The sequence below is a fragment of the Pelobates fuscus genome, chromosome 1 (assembly GCF_036172605.1).
Source record: "Pelobates fuscus isolate aPelFus1 chromosome 1, aPelFus1.pri, whole genome shotgun sequence".
NCBI lineage: Eukaryota > Metazoa > Chordata > Amphibia > Anura > Pelobatidae > Pelobates > Pelobates fuscus.
The window spans coordinates 32359002-32379575 of record NC_086317.1 but is presented as its reverse complement, the minus strand read 5'-3'; the positions used below and the strand labels follow the sequence as shown (position 1 = coordinate 32379575).

At 42.4% G+C, this 20574-nt stretch overlaps 1 protein-coding gene across 2 annotated transcripts in view; it reads right to left on the bottom strand.

The window, feature by feature from the left end:
* HLCS (holocarboxylase synthetase) overlaps positions 1–20574 on the bottom strand; it is a 151676-nt gene that overhangs the window by 73577 nt on the left and 57525 nt on the right. The gene's annotated exons all lie outside the window — the stretch shown is intronic.

Below are 20574 nucleotides of genomic sequence, written 5' to 3'. Positions count from 1 at the left end.
AAATAAAATAAGTATTGAGCACAATGCTCTTTTACCGCGAACCTACAGATTCCAAATCAGTGTAAAGGGAAATATGGTGTTCCCTTTACAATTAAAAGGACACTTGAGCCTCAAGGATATGAGGTGTTATGGCTGAAAACTTCATGTGAATACAAAATACAATTGTTAAAATATTTGCTCTCATTGCATAATTGGAAGAAAATTAGACCTCAGAGATTTGGGGGGGCGGGGTGGAGGAAACGGGGAGGTTTTCATATTTTCTAATGCATTTAAAGGTGGCCAGTGTCACCTCGTTTTAAACAGGGAGCTGCATTTTGAGACAATCATTTGATTATCTGAAAACAAAAATTAACCTGTGACCTTTGACTTTGTCAGATTAAAAGTCAAAGCCGAATTAACCTGTTTGAGTTGAAATTTGCAACTCAGTGCTGTTGGGCCTGTGACCCTGACTACTTAAATCAGGCCTTTTTCATTTTTTTTGGGAACATAGAAGAGGTCTGAAAGTACCTCCATGCTGAGTTTGGGAAAAAAAATAATCACTAAAATAATATTTTAAAAGGGAACAATCTTCCTCTTTGCAGAACAAGGGTTAATAAGGATCTCCCAGAACACACAGCTCTAGGGAATGTTCCGGAGCTATACTGTATCGCTAACACGCAACTTTAACAAGAGGCCCTGACATGTCAATGAGCGTATTAAAGCAGAGTACTCTGACTTCATTAGTTATGCAGTCATCCCTCAGGCACTGGGATACGCCACTTGCCAATCTTGGTTATCGCAGTGTTCCCACTTAGTAAGCTATATTAGAGACGAAGAGAAGGGAAGCCCTGAACTCTGGAACACGTCGACAATTTACGAAAGATACATTCATTTGACGCAAGAGAGGGGTGTTAACAAAACCACACACACACATAGAGAAGAAACCAAACCCTGACACAGCTGGTGTATAAAGTGACATTTCAGGATACCTTTTTAAAAAATTTTATAAACATAATTTAGGCTTTCAATGTGAAAACACTCACTCCCATTAAAAAAAAAAAAAAAGGAGAATTCAACTAGCGCTATTAATTCGTTATATATCTAGTGGCATGTAAATCCAACAACTAGATGTTTCAGAACAATATTTTTATTCAAACAGAATTAACATCTAAAATAGTGCACTGAATATAAATAAGAATACATACCGAAATTAAAGGAAAGGGAGGGAAGAGTTTTAAGTCTTGTCTAAGAGGACTGCCTGACACATATGAAGTACCCATAACTCGTAATATAGGATTGTTATATCGTTTACCTGCCCTTTAAATGTTGCAGAATAAAAATTGCTTCTCCTGCGACAAACACATTAGGTGTTGGTGCTATAAAGTGGCACTTGAGCGCCCGGGTTGTACTTGGGTCCAGTAATTACTGCATTACTGCAACGATCCTGTGTTTTTGGTTCTTCAGTTTTCAGTCTAGTAGGATGTGGGGATAGAGATATATATATACACACACACGATATAGATTTTATATATATATATATATATATATATATATATACACACACCAAACCACTACCAGCATTAGCACACAAAAAAAAAAAAAAAAAAGACAAACTGATTGCCCCACACCTAATATTTCAAAACGTCAATGGAAACTTTTGTTTAGAGAGTATGGCTGGATTGTGACCAGGAGGACAATATAGGGTACTTTAAAACCTAACTAATTATACTGTATGTGCACGGACTAAAACCTGCCGAAAAGGTATTCAGAAATTAAACGTTAGAGTTCAGGGTTTATTCGCTAAACATTGAATTGTAGTGAAATTAAAGCTAAATTACAAAATGGAGACAAACACAGTTAAGCTGTGACTATAGCAGAGTTTCAAAATCAGAACATTTTGTGCAAGTTTTTAAATTTTACATTTAATTTAGTTTTGGATTGCTGATGCACACTACACAGCTCTGACATCCACTAAAAAAATACTGCTGGGGAATTGCGACCCACAGACGGACTGCCCATTTTACAGCAGGTCATATGGGAATGTAGACTGCCCAAAGAGCTTACAGTAAATTGCAGAATGTTACATTTCTCGCTTTGTATACTTAGCCTGACCTTTTCCATGTTCTGTGGTGCTCAGAAAGGATTAGGGGTCTATTCACATGGCTACATTATACGTATAGTATCTTATTTAGCTAAACGAAATTGACATGGGTTTTGGGAAAAATCAGGAGACATTATTTTTAGAGGGATTTCGATGTGAAAACAGATGTTATGAACAGGTTTTATACATATGCAGCAAACTGTATATATCGGGCATGCCCCGCCAGGCCTCAGTGCAGTCTTTAACAGAGGTAAAAGGTGCAGTTATAATATTTGGATTACTAATCATTACTTGGAATTATTGTACCCATGGTACAGCGCTGCGGAATATGTTGCCACTTTATAAATGATAATAATGTAAAATGAGCTCTTAAAGTGTCACGGTCACATAAGCATTTATTTCCATCAAACCGTTTAAAATGAAACGTACAGATTAGTTTATTACCCTTTTTATTATTGTCGTCAATCTTTCTTTTATTAAGGCATATGTGATGGGTACAGAATAAAGAAAGGGAAATGCATGGGTGATTTACAGGTTAGGGTTAATACAGCGAAAGCATAGTTTGATTACTTTTCCAGAAAATCAATGCCTCATTTTTTATTTTTTTTTGTATGTCGATTAAGGCTAGCGTTTTATAAACAGGCTAAAATGAGATATGAGTCAAACGTGGCATATCCATTGTAACTAGTGCCTTGCTGTCTTGCTATGTCGCATCAGACTCGTTTAGAATACAGCATGATCTGGTGTTCTCAGTACATGTGCTTTCATTAAAAAGACATGGCAAATACTCAACGGGCTAGTGTAGTGACTCGTTGCAGCACATCATGCCATGTAGCTAGGCCCAGGCCAAATGTTTGATGTACATGTTAGGCAAGTTCTACATTATGCAGTTATACATGAACAGTTCCCGCTGTCTCTAGCTAGTAACAAAAACAACCAAATTAAACTGATAACAGGTTGATTCTAAACATACATGTGCATAGAAAAATCTATTGTACACAGGCTTATGTTCCCTAACATGTCATGTATGTATTCAGTTTTGGATAAGGAAACTTAATTTGTATGTCATATACAAGCTTAAAACATATTATAAACAGGTTTAAGTTCCCTAATATGTCACAGATATAATAAGCAGTGCGACAAGTTGAGGGGGGAATGCGTGCGTGCATGTTTACACATGTGATCCTTGTGTGCAGATTAGTAACAGGCTTAAACTCCCAACTTGTCACAGAAATAAAGGGTTAATCAGCATGATGGTCCGGACATCTATGTATTCAGTTCCGATTATGGAGGCTCAATTTGCATATCATATTTAGGCTGAAATCACTGAACATGTATTGGGAGTAAGGGGGTTAGTGACAGGAAGAGTGACATATCTGTGTGATCAGATTTAGTTAAGTAAGTTTACAAGCTTACTGAGCTGTCGCTGTGTATTGCCGTTAGTAAGACTAAGTATACAGTTAAGCTATGTTACATGAGAGTTGGCATTTGTATTACTAGGCGAATATATAGTTACAGTAATGTGAGAGCGTCCCAAGTCCTGCGTGGTGTCTAGGCTGGGAGCTTAGATGTGGGTTGTAGGGGCACTTCACCCAATGCCACTAGTGTGTTTTGGTAGGTTGACTGTTCCCTGGCCCATCGTGGTGACCCTGTCGTTGTGTCTGTCCGGGTCCGCCAGGCGCCCTGCTACCCGCGTTGTGGCTCTCCCCCTGTACTTCCTGGGTGCCCGTTGTCCAAGTGCCGTGTGTCTTCGGCCCGAGGCCTTAGCAGGGGCCCTTGCCACATGTCCATTGACCCCATCAACAAGGTCGTGGGCCCAAGGATCCGCCGGAGCTTGGCTGTCCCCTCGGATGTATGGGTGGCGTGGGAGGGTTACCTCCAGGTGAACCCCCAGCTCGGAAGAAGTGTGCACGGGCCTGGTAACGGCGTGGTATCCCCGTGCGGTGAGGCGCGTCGGGCGGATTGCCCGGGATTTGCACAGGAGTGTGCCCGGATAGGCCCATAAAAGAGAAGGTAAGCTAGATGCCCCAAAGGGAATCAGCTTAGTGTGTGTCTGGGGCGGCCTGGATAGGGGATAACCCTCACATTAGTGAAATATAGAGAAACAGACCTTGTGGGTCTGGTAGGAGTTGGACGCCCCCTGATGGGTATGTATATATTAGTAAATTAAAACTTAGCTTTTAATAGCATGAAACATAAAATAGAGAAGTATAGAGAAAAACCTTCAAAATATGAAAACAATAAACTATTTGAGTAGGACGAGATAGAGTTTATGCTCATAAATGGGACATGTTGGTATCTTGAAGATGTCTTAAAATAAACTAAAAAATCTTCAAATAGAGATAGGTCCCATACAGGTGCTATAATCGTTATTAGTGGGCTAATGGTAGCTGCCAGATACAGTTAGACCTTCCATGTACTTGGAACAAATTGTAACACTTTGTTACTCTATTAGACCCTACAAGTCTGCATTTAGAGATTTCCAGGCAGGGTGTTTCAAGTACATAGAAGGTCTAACTGTATCTAGCAGCTACCATTAGCCCACTAATAACGATTATAGCACCTGTATGGGACCTATCTCTATTTGAAGATTATTGAGTTTATTTTAAGACATCTTCAAGATACCAACATGTCCCATTTATGAGCATAAACTCTATCTCGTCCTACTCAAATAGTTTATTGTTTTCATATTTTGAAGGTTTTTCTCTATACTTCTCTATTTTATGTTTCATGCTATTAAAAGCTAAGTTTTAATTTACTAATATATACATACCCATCAGGGGGCGTCCAACTCCTACCAGACCCACAAGGTCTGTTTCTCTATATTTCCCCGGATAGGCCCATGCCTCTGCTCCTAGTCGGCATATGGGTTTTGGCGCGGCCCGTGCAGGTAGCTTCAGCTGCCTCCCATTCCTGTCTGTGATGGTGTGCTGTCTCCTCAGCATCGTCTGTGGGTGCTTTGGACACTGATTAGAGTTCGCCGGGTGGGTTTTGTGGTTCACCACTGCTGTTGGCAGTTGCTGTCGCTTCGGCCCGTAGGCTCCACGTGTCTGCTGGCTGTGGCTCACCTTGTGTGTCGCTGGAGCTCGCGGTGGCGTCGGCTCTGTGCGGGTGAGTGTCAGCTGCTTTGCAGGTATTATTGTGCCTGCCAGTTGCTCCCTGAACCTGGCGAACAGCTCGTCCAGTTTAGCTTCAAGCTCCGCATTCCTTGCGGGCCAGGTGCACATGGTGGCAGCCATGTTGTATCGCTTCATGTCGCTCCGCTGCTCGCCATGCGTCTCAGCTGCCGCGGATGTGGGTAGGTTGCTTCTTTGCGTTGGTCCGGGATAACCCCTGCCGGACCTGGGCGGGGAGCAGTGCATCTGTGGGGCCGTGCCTCCAGTGTCTGGGCGAGGAGAGCGGCCGCCTCTCCCCGTTCCCATCCCCCGCAGGCCGCGGCTTTCCATTCTGGGCATCTGATCCGTCAAGCTCTCAATAAGGGTTTCAGGTTTGCTGCCAGGTCACCCCTGTTGTAGGTGTCTTATCCCGGATTCTTTAGGCTTCAATTTAGTGAGTTTTTAACAAGAAATTGGCAAGTACAGCGGGAGCCCAGCTTGTCTGTGACTTCTCAGCTTCCTGGCTTGGCCCCGCCCCCTATTTTATTATCTTCACTTAAACAAGATATGTAAATTTCACTAGAATAACCCCCGGAAGATATGTCAGTGTGTCAACCATAATGAAATTGCAACACGACTCTCAACAACACTTACTAGTAATTAAAAAAATAAAAAAAATAAAAAATGGCTGATTATGATCATGTGATGTCAGCAGCCAATCAGACTCAGATTTGCAGAGTAACTCCCAGCATCCCACTATAGAAGAAACAGAAATGGTTCTTTAAAAGCTTTGATGACACTCTGTGGTTAACTAGGAATTGTTTTCATATATATATAAAAATTTAAATGATAATGCTTTAAATTGGTGCATAGACTATTTTTGATGGCAGAAACAATTTAAACTGGTAAGAAAGAAAACGACTATTTAAATTCTGGCTTTAGGTTGGTATCTCTACCACTGCAAAGGAGAACATCCATAGACATAGAAAACATAGACACCGCACGTCTATGGAATTATATGCTGAGCGGCGAAGAATGCGGCAGCCATCTTGGACCGGTCGCCGCTCTACTGAAGCTATTGAAGAACCCTTAGAAAGCCCATCTCACAAAAGGTAAGTGAAGGACTTGGGGCACTTAATACCCCTACCCCTTAATACCCCTACCCCTAGTCCTCAATATCCCTACCCCTAAATACCCCTAGTCCTACCCCTTAATACCCCTACCCCATGTCATTAATACCCCTACAGTGTTAATACCCCTACCCCAGCACACAGTGTTAATACCCCTACCCCAGCCTATCCCAGCACACACAGTGTTAATACCACTACCCCAGCACACATAGTGTTAATACCCCTACCCCAGCACACATAGTGTTAATACCCCTACCCTAGCCTATCCCAGCACACATAGTGTTAATACACATAGTGTGCTGGGGTAGGGGTATTAACACTGTGTGTGCTGGGATAGGCTGGGGTAGGGGTATTAACACTATGTGTACTGGGGTAGGGGTATTAATGACTGTGTGCTGGGATAGGCTGGGGTAGGAGTATTAATGACATGGGGTAGGGGTATTGAGGATTAGGGGTGGGGGTATTAACACTATGTGTGCTGGGATAGGCTGGGGTAGGGGTATTAACACTGTAGGGGTAGGGGTATTAATGACATGGGGTCGGAGTATTAAGGGGTAGGGGTATTGAGGACTAGGGGTTCTTCAATGGGCTTTCTAAGGGTTCTTCAATAGCTTCAGTAGAGCGGCGACCGGTCCAAGATGGCTGCCGCATTCCTCGCCGCTCAGCACAGAATGCGGCGTCTATGTGTTCTATGTCTATGAGAACATCTATATGGTTAAAAGGTGTCCTTAATACGAACTAAATACTGGAAATCCATATATAGCATGTTAGCCAAATTAGGGGCCTCGTTCTTTCTCAAATTGATTGATCATTACAACAATTGTGTAATTTTAACAAGATCAAAGCTTAAATCAAATCTGTCAGGTTCAAGCTATACAACCCCTATACATGTAAAGGCCCCGGGCCATGAGGTTCCAATGGTCCAGGCCCTCTATGCAGGCTGTGCGTATATATAGCTAGTATATTGTAGGCATGTACGACAAGTTGGTGCCAGGAGACTCTCCTCTTCCACCTCTGGCAGGTCCTCTCTCTCACACTTCCAAGCTGCTAGAGAATTGACGCAGGTTAACACAGCAACACTCATACACATAATGATGGAAACAAACTGAAAGAATTTAAATATTTAATTTGCTCATGCGGGATTTGGTTGTATAACACTGATACCGGAGAAACTGACGGAAGCCAAGCACAGAGAGATGGACACAGGTTTCTTCAGGAAGGAAGAGATTCTTTATTGGATCACCGATCGGGACTCAGAGGGACTAGCGTCACCAAAATACAGCAAAGTCTGAGTACTGAATACATAGAGTACATTCCTTATATAGCACTGTAGCTCCTCCCACAATTAACTACACCCACACATACCCTTAACCTATTTAATAAATAGAGTCTAAACTCATCCATCCGGTCTAACCACGTGGCTCATCTGATACAAAGGAGAGGGACGCGTAATTCCAGTTCTTACATTCCTGCACCTGGTCAGTACAGTGATAACAGTATCTTAGCTACGTGTAATTAACTAACTGATACTACAAACACATATACATACATATGCCTTGTGGCAATCTTAGCCTGCTAAACTTGTATTTTACTGGAATTACATCACATTCCCCCCTTTGATGCCTCTGATATTTCACAATTACTTGAGGCATCACTTAACCTTGGTTTGCATATACCTCAGGTTACCATGAACCAGACCAGACTTATCTTATGATGTGAATCTTTTAACACTCATCTTCCTGCATTGGTTCTCCTTGATCTAGAGCCTTATACTTATATATCGCCATTATCTGTGCAGCAGCCTTCCTCTCTGCTATACTTCCTATCAGGCTTTGCACAGACCTAACTACTAAGGGTATAAGACACGGTAGGAGTAGACACAACAGTAAAATCAGTAGGACTCCACCTACCACTGCCTTAAGCCCTCCAAACCACTCATACCAGCTACCAAACCAACTACTTGGATTGTACCCTTTCCATACCTGAGTAGGCACATGCACTAGTTTAACCATATGGCTAGTAAGCTCAGCTATTGCTTGCCCTTCGTCATCTATTTGAAGACAGCAATTGCTCAGGTTAAACTTCCCACATACACCTCCCTCTACTGCCAAAAGGTAATCCAAGGCTAATCTATTTTGGTACACTGCTGTCCTCATCCTGGTATTATGCTTCGCTAGAAGATTGAGTGCTTGTGAGGTCTCATTAGTAATAATCTCAACCACCGCCTGTAATCTTATAATACGGTTGAGCATATAAATTGGGGTTCTATAACCAAAGGTACCATCTTCTGCCCACGTGGCTGGCCCATAATAATCTATGATACGCTGGGGAGGCCATTCATTATCTTCCCAGGTGCCTATCTCTAAGGGTCCCCTTTTCTTCCTATGATTCACATCATACACTTTAACACCTAAAGTCTCACCTGTTTCAATCGGTAACAAGAAGAAGGATGGTTTGAGCATACCCAACACACATGCCCCTTCCCAGTCCTGTGGCAACTCCGAATAGGCTTTCTTACCACAGATCCAGTACAAATTTGCTGGGGCTCTCCAGGTAGATGTGATGGATAAATCAAACCACACATCCTTTAAACTGGCATATCTAGCAAACGGGTTAGATGGTTCTGAGACATTTGAAGCCGACCACCAAGTTGTATTTTTAGTATCATCATCATAAGCTTTTTGCCCTAGACAAGTTAATTCTCCTACAGAAGTATTATACATTATTCCTTTCCTTGCTATGCAAACATAACCTATGATGGAGGTCTTTAATCTCCACTCAGATTTACCTCTAACACTCAAATGATAATCGGCTTGTGTAGATATTAGTTGGTCAACTGCCTCAGAACCGGACATTACCTCCTTTGCTTCCCAAGGCCATTGGTCTCCCATGTTAGTACCTCCACACACATAGCAGTTGGTAACATTAAGACTACCGGCAATACTTTCAGCTAGGTCAATGAACAGGTTTTTAGCATTATGGGGGATCTTATTATCTATACTCATCTCTTCATAAAAGGAATGGTATACTTGATGAGTCTGGGAGGATACCGTATCAGTCTCTATTCCTATAAACAATAATATCCCAGGATCTAAACCCGTCCCGTATATCTGAAACCCAAATAAATTTCCATACTTATCTAGGAACTTGTCGGGGTTATTAATAAGTATATGGACTGGGTTGCATTCCATAGACTTACAATAAGGGCTAGTCGGCAACTTAGTCACTATCATGTCTTTATCTACTGTCTGTCCCCAAGTCGCCCACCCCACACAAGACCAATATGGACAAAAGTTATAGTCTTTATTTGGGCATCTAGGACTCACATATTTATTTTTACTACTGGGACAAATATATTTATCATTAGACCCATACGTCCTCTCCCATCTAAGATCCCCACATACATTCCACGGTTTTCTACCACTTGATATCGCCTTACATGCATCAAATAGCAGAACACCCGAAGAATGTACGGATTCTAACACCGTCTTATTAATTAGGGTCCCCTGAGGATCTCCATTCCTGAGAGTCAACCAAATTGTACGAGGTTGATACTCTGGACTGAAGCACTTAGGTTCTCCTACTCCTAAATGGCACACACTATAGTCTATATTTAGGTATCTACATCTTGATACCTCTCCTTTACATTCGTATTGTGAATGCCAAATTAGGGTTTGGGAAATATGGTTACCTGTTCTCGTAGTCTTAATGCATACCTCACAGCTAGGAGTGTCGGTACCTCTACCTTCCTGAATATAAAAACACATATAAATAAACACAATCAAAAGCACATCTTTCGCCGTCATCCTCAGTCTTCGTCCGTGCGATGGAACCTCAGCTTCCAGGATGTGAGGGCTGCAGGGAATGGAGTTCTGCTCGTCTTCACAGGTGTCCCTTCGAGACTTTCCTGGCTTATACACTATGTGTTGGTAAGCGGACAGGCTTTATTATGGCCTTCTCACTCACACCTGTAACAATAAAATTTGTAATCCACAATAATTCCTCGTTACTCCGACTGAGTAGTGCGTTTCAACCGGATCTTGCAGGGATTCTCTGGATCTGCTGTAATTTGCCAAGAATCGACTGCTGCTGGTTTAACCCTGGAGTGATGTATCCACGGAGTTACTTCGGCTACTTTTATCGCTGTAGGGGTAGACAAAAGAACAACATAAGGACCTCTCCACTTGGGCCCTAACGGTACATTATTCCACTCTTTAATCCACACTTGGTCTCCTGGATGATAACTATGAACAGGGGGATAAATATTCACAGGTAATCTATCTTGTACCCATTTCTGTACCTCCTCCATAGTCTTACCCAACTCTACAACCTGCTGCCGGGTAATTCCTTCTCCCAACTGACTCAAGTCCCCCCTTAAGTTACCAAGTACGGGAGGTGGTCGCCCATACATGATTTCAAAAGGAGAGAGGCCCATCCTTCTGGTAGGGGTACTGCGGATTCGCAATAAAGCTATGGGTAAGAGAACGTTCCACTTAAGTTGGGTTTCCTGACACATTTTAGCCAACTGGTTCTTTATAGTTCTATTCATTCTCTCTACCTTACCAGAACTCTGGGGTCTATATGCAGTATGAAGCCTCCACTTTATACCAAGCATATGAGTCAGTTGTTGTAGGCACTGATGAACAAAAGCTGGACCATTGTCCGATCCTATAGAACAGGGTAGTCCATATCGGGGTATTATTTCTCGTAGCAGGAATCTTACAACTTCTCCTGCTTTCTCTGTACGAGTAGGACATGCTTCTACCCAGCCTGAATAGGTGCACACAATTACCAACAGGTAACGATGTCCACCCGATTTAGGCATTACTGTAAAGTCTATTTGTAGATCGGACATGGGGAGTCCCCCCATAAACTGGACTCCTGGTGGCTTTACTGGTCCTTGTCTTGCATTATTCTTAGCACACGTTACACATCTGCGTACAATGGCCTGAGTCAAGTTGGACAATCTTGGTATGTAGAAATGTTTCCTGAGAGATTCTTCAGTACTGTCTCTCCCAGAATGTGTCCCGTTGTGATAATTTTGGACAATTTCTACCGGTAGTGATGCTGGTATGACTATTCTTCCATCTTCTAGCTGATACCACTTGTTCTCCAAATACTTTCCCGGTTCAGTCTTTAACCACTCCTCTTCTTGAGCTGTATAAACTGGAGTCCATTGGGACAGTGGAGTTGGTATAAGAGCAGCTATATGCCCCACATACTCCTGTCTTCCTGATTCAGCAGCACGCTTAGCTGCACTATCTGCCATCCGATTTCCCTTGGTTACATCACCATCTCCTCTCAGATGCGCTCGACAATGTATGATACCGACTTCTTTCGGCTCCCACACTGCTTCCAATAGTTGTAGGATTTCAGCTGCGTACTTGATTTCTTTGCCTTCTGAATTCAGTAGTCCTCTTTCTTTATACAAAGCTCCGTGGGCATGAGTGGTTAAAAACGCATACTTAGAGTCCGTATAGATATTTACTCTTAAACCTTCAGCCAATTGTAACGCTCGTGTTAGTGCTATTAATTCTGCCTTTTGTGCTGATGTTCCTTTCGCCAGTGGCCGAGCTTCTATCACCTTGTCTATTGTTGTCACTGCATATCCTGCATAGCGGATCCCTTCTTTCACATAACTACTGCCGTCGGTGTAATATTGAACATCGGGGTTCTGGATGGGAAAATCACGAAGATCTGGTCTACTTGAAAATACTTCATCCATTACTTCCAAACAATCATGTTGACTTTCAGTAGGTTGCGGCAAAAGGGTAGCTGGATTTAAGGTGTTTACAGTCTCTAAATGCACTCTTGGGTTTTCACACAACATTGCTTGATACTTGGTCATACGGCTGTTACTAAACCAATGATTTCCTTTGTAATCCAACAACGTCTGTACTGCATGTGGGACTCGTACATAAAGTTCTTGACCCAGAGTGAGTTTATCGGCTTCAGCTACTAGCAGGGCGGCTGCAGCTACGGCTCTTAGACAAGGTGGAAGTCCGCTGGCCACTGCATCCAGTTGCTTAGACATGTAGGCAACAGGTCTTTGCCATGATCCCAAGTACTGTGTCAATACTCCCACAGCCATTCTTCTTTGCTCGTGTACATATAAGTAGAATGGTCGTGTGTGATCAGGTAGACCTAATGCTGGGGCACTCATCAAAGCCTTCTTCACATCTTCAAATGCCGTTTGCTGTTCTTGGGTCCATAAGAAGGGGTCGTGCTCTGTACCTTTGATGGCTGCGTACAGAGGTTTTGCCAGTATCGCATAGCTGGGAATCCATATCCTACAGAAGCCTGCTGCCCCCAAGAATTCTCGCACTTGTCTTCTATTCTTGGGTATTGGTATTTGGCAGACAGCTTCTTTTCTCTCTGGCCCCATAATCCTTTGACCTTCAGAGATATGGAATCCCAGATACTTGACAGTTGGCAAACACAACTGAGCCTTCTTCCTGGACACCTTGTATCCTGCCTTCCAGAGAATATGTAGTAGATCGTGCGTTGCTTGCTGACATTTTTCTTTTGTAACTGCTGCTATCAACAAGTCATCTACATATTGTAACAATACACATTCTCCTGGGATAGACTCGAAATCCAGTAGATCTTGACTTAGAGCTGAACCAAATAGGGTAGGTGAATTTTTAAACCCTTGGGGCAGTCTTGTCCAAGTCATTTGGCGTTTTGAGCCCGTTACAGCGTTCTCCCATTGGAAAGCGAAAATACATTGGCTTTCTGCGGCAATTCGGAGGCAAAAGAAGGCATCTTTGAGATCTAAGACTGTGAAGTAAGTAGCCCCGCCCGGAATTAAAGCAAGCAGGTTATATGGATTGGGTACAACTGGATGTATGCTAACAACCGCATCATTGACTGCTCTTAAGTCCTGTACAGGTCGATACTCATCTGTACCGGGCTTTTGAACAGGCAGCAATGGGGTGTTCCAGGGGGAAGTACAGAATTTTAGGATACCATACCGTATGAACTTATCCAGATAGGATTGGATGTTCTTCTTAGCCTTCTGCGGAATGTGATATTGTCTTAGGCTCACTGGATAAACCCCATGTTTCAGTTCAATTTTTATTGGTGGAATATTGCGGGCCAGTCCTGGTGGGTTGTTCTCTGCCCAAACTCCTGGTATGTTAAACAATGTCTCATCACTCCTAGGGTTTTGGCTAGTCAACACTGTATAAAGTCGCCACTCTTCTTCCTTTGGTACGGATAAAGTCATAATACCTGAAGGTCCATTAAACTTTAAGGATGTTGTTCCATTTGGTAGGAACGTAATCTGCGCTTGTAATTTTGATAGCATATCACGTCCCAGGAATTGGACTGGACATTCAGGCATATAAAGGAATTGGTGTTTTACTACGTGGCCTCCCAATGTACAGAGTCGACTTTTAAGAACCGGTTTTTCAGCACTTCTTCCAGTTGCTCCTATCACAGTAATAGTCCTTCCAGATGGAGGAGCAACTAGATTAGTCACCACTGAATGTTCAGCACCAGTGTCGATCATGAACGCACTCCTTTTCCCCCCTATTGATACATCGACCATAGGCTCCGCTCGACCAAGGGGGATGGAGCCCGGTCGGTATCAATAGTCCTCCATGACAGTGTCAGCCAATCCTACAAAGTCCCTACCTTCTCTATCGCGGGACCTTTGCGCTGCTGGAATATACCTGTCTTCCCTAACACTTCCTCTGTTCCCATTACTCCCTCTATAACCATTACTCCCTCCGGGGCCTCCTCTACCTCTCGCTCTACCTCTAAAGTTTCCGTAGCCTGCCCTGGGTTGGTCTCTCTCGTACTGCTCTCTTTGCGGACATTCGTTCCTCCAATGCCCTTCTTCCTTGCAATACGCGCATTGATCCCTACTCAAAGGCTCCCTACTCCATCTATTATTGCCTCTATCTGGGCCCCGTTTATCTACGCCTGCGATCGCTACCGCTAGCATATCAGCCTTTTTACGCATCTTGCGCTCTTCCTCTTTCTTACTTTCTGTATCCCTGTTCATATAGACCTTATTTGCTACCTCCATTAGTTGGGTGATGGACATACCTGCAAACCCTTCTAACTTTTGTAGCTTGCGCTTAATATCTCCGTATGCTTGGCTGACAAAGGCGGAGTTAACCATTCGGGAATTGTCTGCGTCTTCCGGATTAAAGGGGGTATACAAGCGGTATGCCTCCAATAATCGGTCATAAAAGACACTGGGCGCTTCATCGCTTTTCTGGATCACCTCAACTGTCTTCGACATGTTAATGGCTTTCTTTCCTCCGGCTTTCATGCCAGCAATTATAGCGTCTCTATAGGCCCTGAGTTGAACCATATCAGCACCATTTACGTTCCAATCGGGATCGGTGTTGGGATAGTGTGTCGCGGCCCATGCTGCTGGATTGGCTTGGTTCAAAGCACGGGCTCTATCCTCTAATGCTTTAATGGCTGCTTGATTTATTCTTGTCCTTTCCTCATTGTTAAATAAAGTCATTAGTAACTGCTGGCAATCAGCCCATGTCGGATTATGCGTCTGTACTATTGAGGTGAACAGATCAGTCATAGCTTGTGGTTTCTCAGTATACGAGGAATTATGGGTCTTCCAGTTTAAAAGATCGGTTGTGGTAAATGGGACATATACGAAGACTGGGTCAGCGTGTGCCATTTGACCTGCGGCATCGATATAAGCTGACCCGGGATTCAGACGAAGAGGCATCTGATAGTGCTTTAATTGTTGGGCACCAGTCAACTGTCGGGTTTGGATGGGGCTACGTAGAGAGGCGTCAGTCATGGGTTCCGGTCGGGGAGAGATAGGGTATGGGGATGTGGGAGGTTGGTTTTGGGAAAAGGTTGTAAATAAAACACTTCGGGTCGAGCTAGATGAAGCTTGACCGGAAGTCTGAAGTGGCGCCAAATCAGGATATTCGTTTCTAATGGGGGTGGGTTCTGGTTCCGGAAGGGGAGATTTAGTACGAGGGGGGGTGGATCCTGTACTGGAGGAGGAAGCGGAAGTGGATGAGGGTAATGAGGGGAGGGGTGCAGGACTTCCTGCGTTTGCGTCACTTCTTCTTAACGGAAAGTAAGGGGGCGGCAAAGGGATCTCGGACTCAGGGGGCGTGTCCAAAATGGGCCTAACACCAGTCCTAGTGGACGAGCAAGTCCTAGCTACCATGAGGCGACACTGCTCCTCGTGGCATGTCTGGAGCCATTTTGGCGAGTCATTTACGGCCTGTCTCCAACAGTCAATATAAGGAAACTGGCCGTAAAGTTCAGGCCTACCCGATACAGCCACGTGTAAGCGCTGTACCAGAGTTGGATCCAAACTGCCACGTGGCGGCCATGCCGCAACCAAAGTAGGCCACTCCCTAGTACACAAAGTGACCAAACGTACAGGAGACATCTTTACCCCAAAATCACAAACTTTGAATCCCTTTTTAAAATTCTTAACCATACATCCTAAGGGATCCGGAATCGTTGACTGCGACGCACCCATACTTAACAATGGAACGTCGTCAACAACGAATACTATACACGCGTACTATTCAACAGTCACACCCGTTTCCTCTGGCAACAGCACCACGTGGTACGGTTACCAAGTGAAACGTACACAATAACAATAAACACTCAGGGAATTCCCGTACACACACAGCTGTTACACCAGTCACTATATAATCAATATTATGCCCTTTGGCGTAACTATACAGTCACCCACGCTATAATTCTCTATATACGAATTACCCGTCTATAACACACCCCAGTAACATCGTCTTTTACAAATAGCGGTTACAGTACGGTTAGCATAGGTCAAAGCACAAGTTAAGGTCACAATACAATTATTAGTGGTTATGGTGTTAAACATGCAATGGACGACAATGATTAGTACTTATTATATAATGTCAGTAAATATACAGGGTTATGGTACCGTGCACTATAATACAGCAACACACTATTAACACTCTCGCTAGACGGCTGAGCTCGCGCTATCTAACAAGATATACACTTTACTAAAACAATCGTTAACACATTTACAATTCCCAACTAAACTATTGGCCAGTACCTTGAATGGACTACCTAAAACTATATACACCCGTTTTGGTTAGCCACACTGCCCAATCACCACATATATAGCGAGCTAGAGAACCGAATTTACACAGGCGCCTCTTAGTCGCACTATCAAAAGTCTAGTGGGTTCCAAATTTACACGCCTTCCCACTTAGCCCAGATAGGATGAGAACTAGCGAACCGAATTTACACAGGCGCCGCTTAGTCTCCCGGTCCCTCCGACCTAGCGAACGTAATATACACCCTAGAACGCTAGTCTAGACAAGACACCGGTGTCCGGCTAGGGCTATTTACACCAGGACCCCGCCTGACTAACCAAATCAAACGGTCTGACTAAAGAGCGTTCGATCGAGCGGTGCGCCTTCGCTCCTTCCCTCCGACAGAGGGGGCAGATACACAGATTCAAAACCCCTTTGGGCCTACCGCACAATCGGTATACCCCTAGTGGGTCCTGCCGTCTAAAACAGCAGTTGTCTTACCTCCTCGTTCCTGAACCTGAGTTCACACTCATCGACGGGGACACCCCAGCACTTCTCACGTAGAGGCCGATGATCTCCTGGACAACAGACCAGTGGCGCCGAGACGAAGGGAGGTCCACGCAGAAGTTCAGGGGTGCAGCCGTAGAGAACGTGGGCAAAGATAGACCGTCTCACGCCTCTGCCTCTCAGCTACCGTTGAACGATGAGCTTCCCGGCCAATGCACCAAATGATACCGGAGAAACTGACGGAAGCCAAGCACAGAGAGATGGACACAGGTTTCTTCAGGAAGGAAGAGATTCTTTATTGGATCACCGATCGGGACTCAGAGGGACTAGCGTCACCAAAATACAGCAAAGTCTGAGTACTGAATACATAGAGTACATTCCTTATATAGCACTGTAGCTCCTCCCACAATTAACTACACCCACACATACCCTTAACCTATTTAATAAATAGAGTCTAAACTCATCCATCCGGTCTAACCACGTGGCTCATCTGATACAAAGGAGAGGGACGCGTAATTCCAGTTCTTACATTCCTGCACCTGGTCAGTACAGTGATAACAGTATCTTAGCTACGTGTAATTAACTAACTGATACTACAAACACATATACATACATATGCCTTGTGGCAATCTTAGCCTGCTAAACTTGTATTTTACTGGAATTACATCACAACACTGCTTAAGGAAATGGAATGAGGTAGACATTAGGTTTCTTTTTGAAGTATTCCATCCATTTATGATGATGGTACAAAGATGTTGTTTTTTGCTTTTAAATGAGAAATGATCAATAAAAGTGGAGATATCTGGGTAGTTTCTCGAAAAAAAAAAAAAAAAAAAACATTAAAAGATTCAGTTTGTAGTTTTCTAAGGAATTTTCCAATGATAAGTGATGGCACATAGAACATCCTGCGGTTATTATCACCTGTAAGAGTGGCATATTTTTACAGCAATATAATACATTAAAAAAAATAGGGTGTAATTTTAGCCCCTTTAATTTCCCTTAAAATTAGCCAAAATAGAAAGCAAATGAATTAATGGCGGTTTTATTTAGTGCAATTCTTTTAGCTTATTGAACCTGTTCTTATACTGAATGCAAATACCAGACAGCTTCCAGAACACTGAAAATCTCATTTTAAAATCTTTAAGTTACGGCAACTTAATTTGTAGACAATGACAAATGGCAGATTTCAGAAAGAGATCATTAGCAGGTAGTCATCAGTTCTGCATCCAGTTACAACAATGTGCCAAATTGCAAGCGACTGCCAAAAATAAGTATACAGCTGCCTCAAAGCTACAGGACCAGTGCAAAAATCTATCCTTACTGACCGACACATCCCAAAAAAGTACTCATCTACCCTCCTGTGTGTGTGCCACCGAGAAATCATCATATATATATTATATAAATACGAATCAGAGGAGGCGAAAAAAAGTGGGATGGAACTAATTTAATGGCTGGATGACCTCACAGTAGAATAACAGCCGGATCTTAATAAGGCTCTCTGTGTATATATTTCCAGCCTGCCTGGTAACATGCCAGTCAAGGCTCAGAGTCAAACAACAGGTGGAAGCGATTAGACCTGTCATAAAAGTTTGAAAAATTGATTCTTGGTCCGAGTTGACTAAATTGAATTTGACAGTGTTGTCCTAAAGATTCAGAAGAGAAGGGGGGGAAATCTATAGTTTAATTTGGAATCCCTTGATTATTCATTAAATCTCCAGATGGCGTGTGTCGATGTTTTACATATTAATATATATGTTGTGTTATTGTTGGCTCAATGCAACTTGTTCTGTGGTTAGAATCTGCATAGGATTCAAAGTATCTGTTTTAGTGTTTTAGGAAGAGGTGGGGGCCAGGGGAAGATGGGGGGAGAGTAAAGGCAGACTTTGAAAGTTGCAGAATCAGAATTGCTTCTCCCGCAATGAACACATTAGGTGTTAGTTTACTTAATCACAAAACGGTCACGGAGATCTTTTTGTATGTAGCAACTATGCTCACCTTTTGGGGACATGACATATTAAAATGACATTGTCACATGTTTTGGTTTATTTATTTTTTTCACAACTAAAAGTTTAACTAAACTTTAACCATGCTTTTTTTTTTTTTTTTTTAACGATAAAAAGATGAAACTTTTTTTAAATTTACGTGATCTGTCAAGCACATCCATACTACATGGCACACATTAAACAAACACAATAAGGGATTAAGCAGGGATGAGTAGATTGCATGTGGTTAATGTGCGAACATAGCATAACAGAAAAAATAGATTGATAATTGTGATCAATAGAACTTTCAGAGATTTTTAAAGACGGAAAAAAACTATACATTTTTATCATCTTTATGGACAGCAGTACAGTTAAAGGACAACTGACCTATATAAAGTATTAAATGTATTAAAGTATTAAATGGAAATAGATTATTTTTTTTTCAAAATTTATCTTAAGTAAAAAAAAAAAAATAAGAAAAACTTATCCCTACTAATCGTATATGGCCGGATACCTGAGCTATATATACACATGCACCATGGGTCGGCTTCTGGGTAGGGAGTGAAGCAGTGGAGACCATAGAGAATAACTTTTGGTTTTCAAAAACTGTCCGACCAAAGGAGTATATATATGGCTGAAGGAACATGTCATATACTAAAAGTTGAGAGGAGTATCTAATTTATCCTTTTTTTTTTTTTTTATCGATTTCCTTTTAATATTTGATGAAAGGATTCGAATGTGAAAAATATTTTGAGGTGACCGTTGTCCTTTAATAACAACAAGAATCTGGTCCTAATTTGTTCACTACGTGACTCCAAACACACATTTCATTTGGCCAAACAAAATCAAGAATGGTTTAGCATCAGTTCTATAGAAAGACAAAGCTTCTGCCATGCCAGGTCTGATCCGTTATTAAATTGTTCCTCTGGAACAAATTTCTGTAAAGATTTAGAATGTTATATACAACACATTTTTCTTTTTAATTTCCTGTTCCTCTCCACCGCACTGAAATAGTTTATAGAAACATTACATGCTTCTAAAATATAATACATTATATATATATATATACACACACACACTCCACAATACGCTATTGGTTTTTCTTTAACACATTTTTTTTTCCTTTACCGTTTTTTGATTTAGCATAACAATGGGTATTTTAACCAGTCTTTCCTATGGTGATACTGGTTAGTTAACTAGAAGGCACATTTATTCCTCCCTTTACCAATCCATCGCATGCAAATCATTTTCTCTCTGTTAACTGGCCTATGCACCATTATAGCCAATCATTTTTTAGACTGCCTTCTCTCATCTTTCCATGATTATTAAATCAGAGCCTGATGGACAAGGATTCTACATTCTCACCCTGGTAGGTTTACAGTAACTTCCTACATTAGTGCAGGTGAATTATTTGGTGACTCAATAAATCCAAAAGGATCTGTTTTTGCTTGAGCCACATGGGCCAGGAAATATGTGTGGAATGTTCGTAATCACCCACAATGCTAATGGTTATATAGAGATTGATGAGATACTGCAGAGGTGTCATGGCACACTGAGAGAGAGAGATAGAACGATGGCGGTTTGCAGTACACAGTGCTGCCAAAATTACTGAACAATATTAGATGGGCTTTTTCCCCCCCAAGGGTTTACAAAAAAAATGTACTTCTATATACTTAACAAACAAATAAACCATAGTATGTGCTTAGACACACAAAATATAAAACAGGGTTGGCAGGGCAATAATGAAAC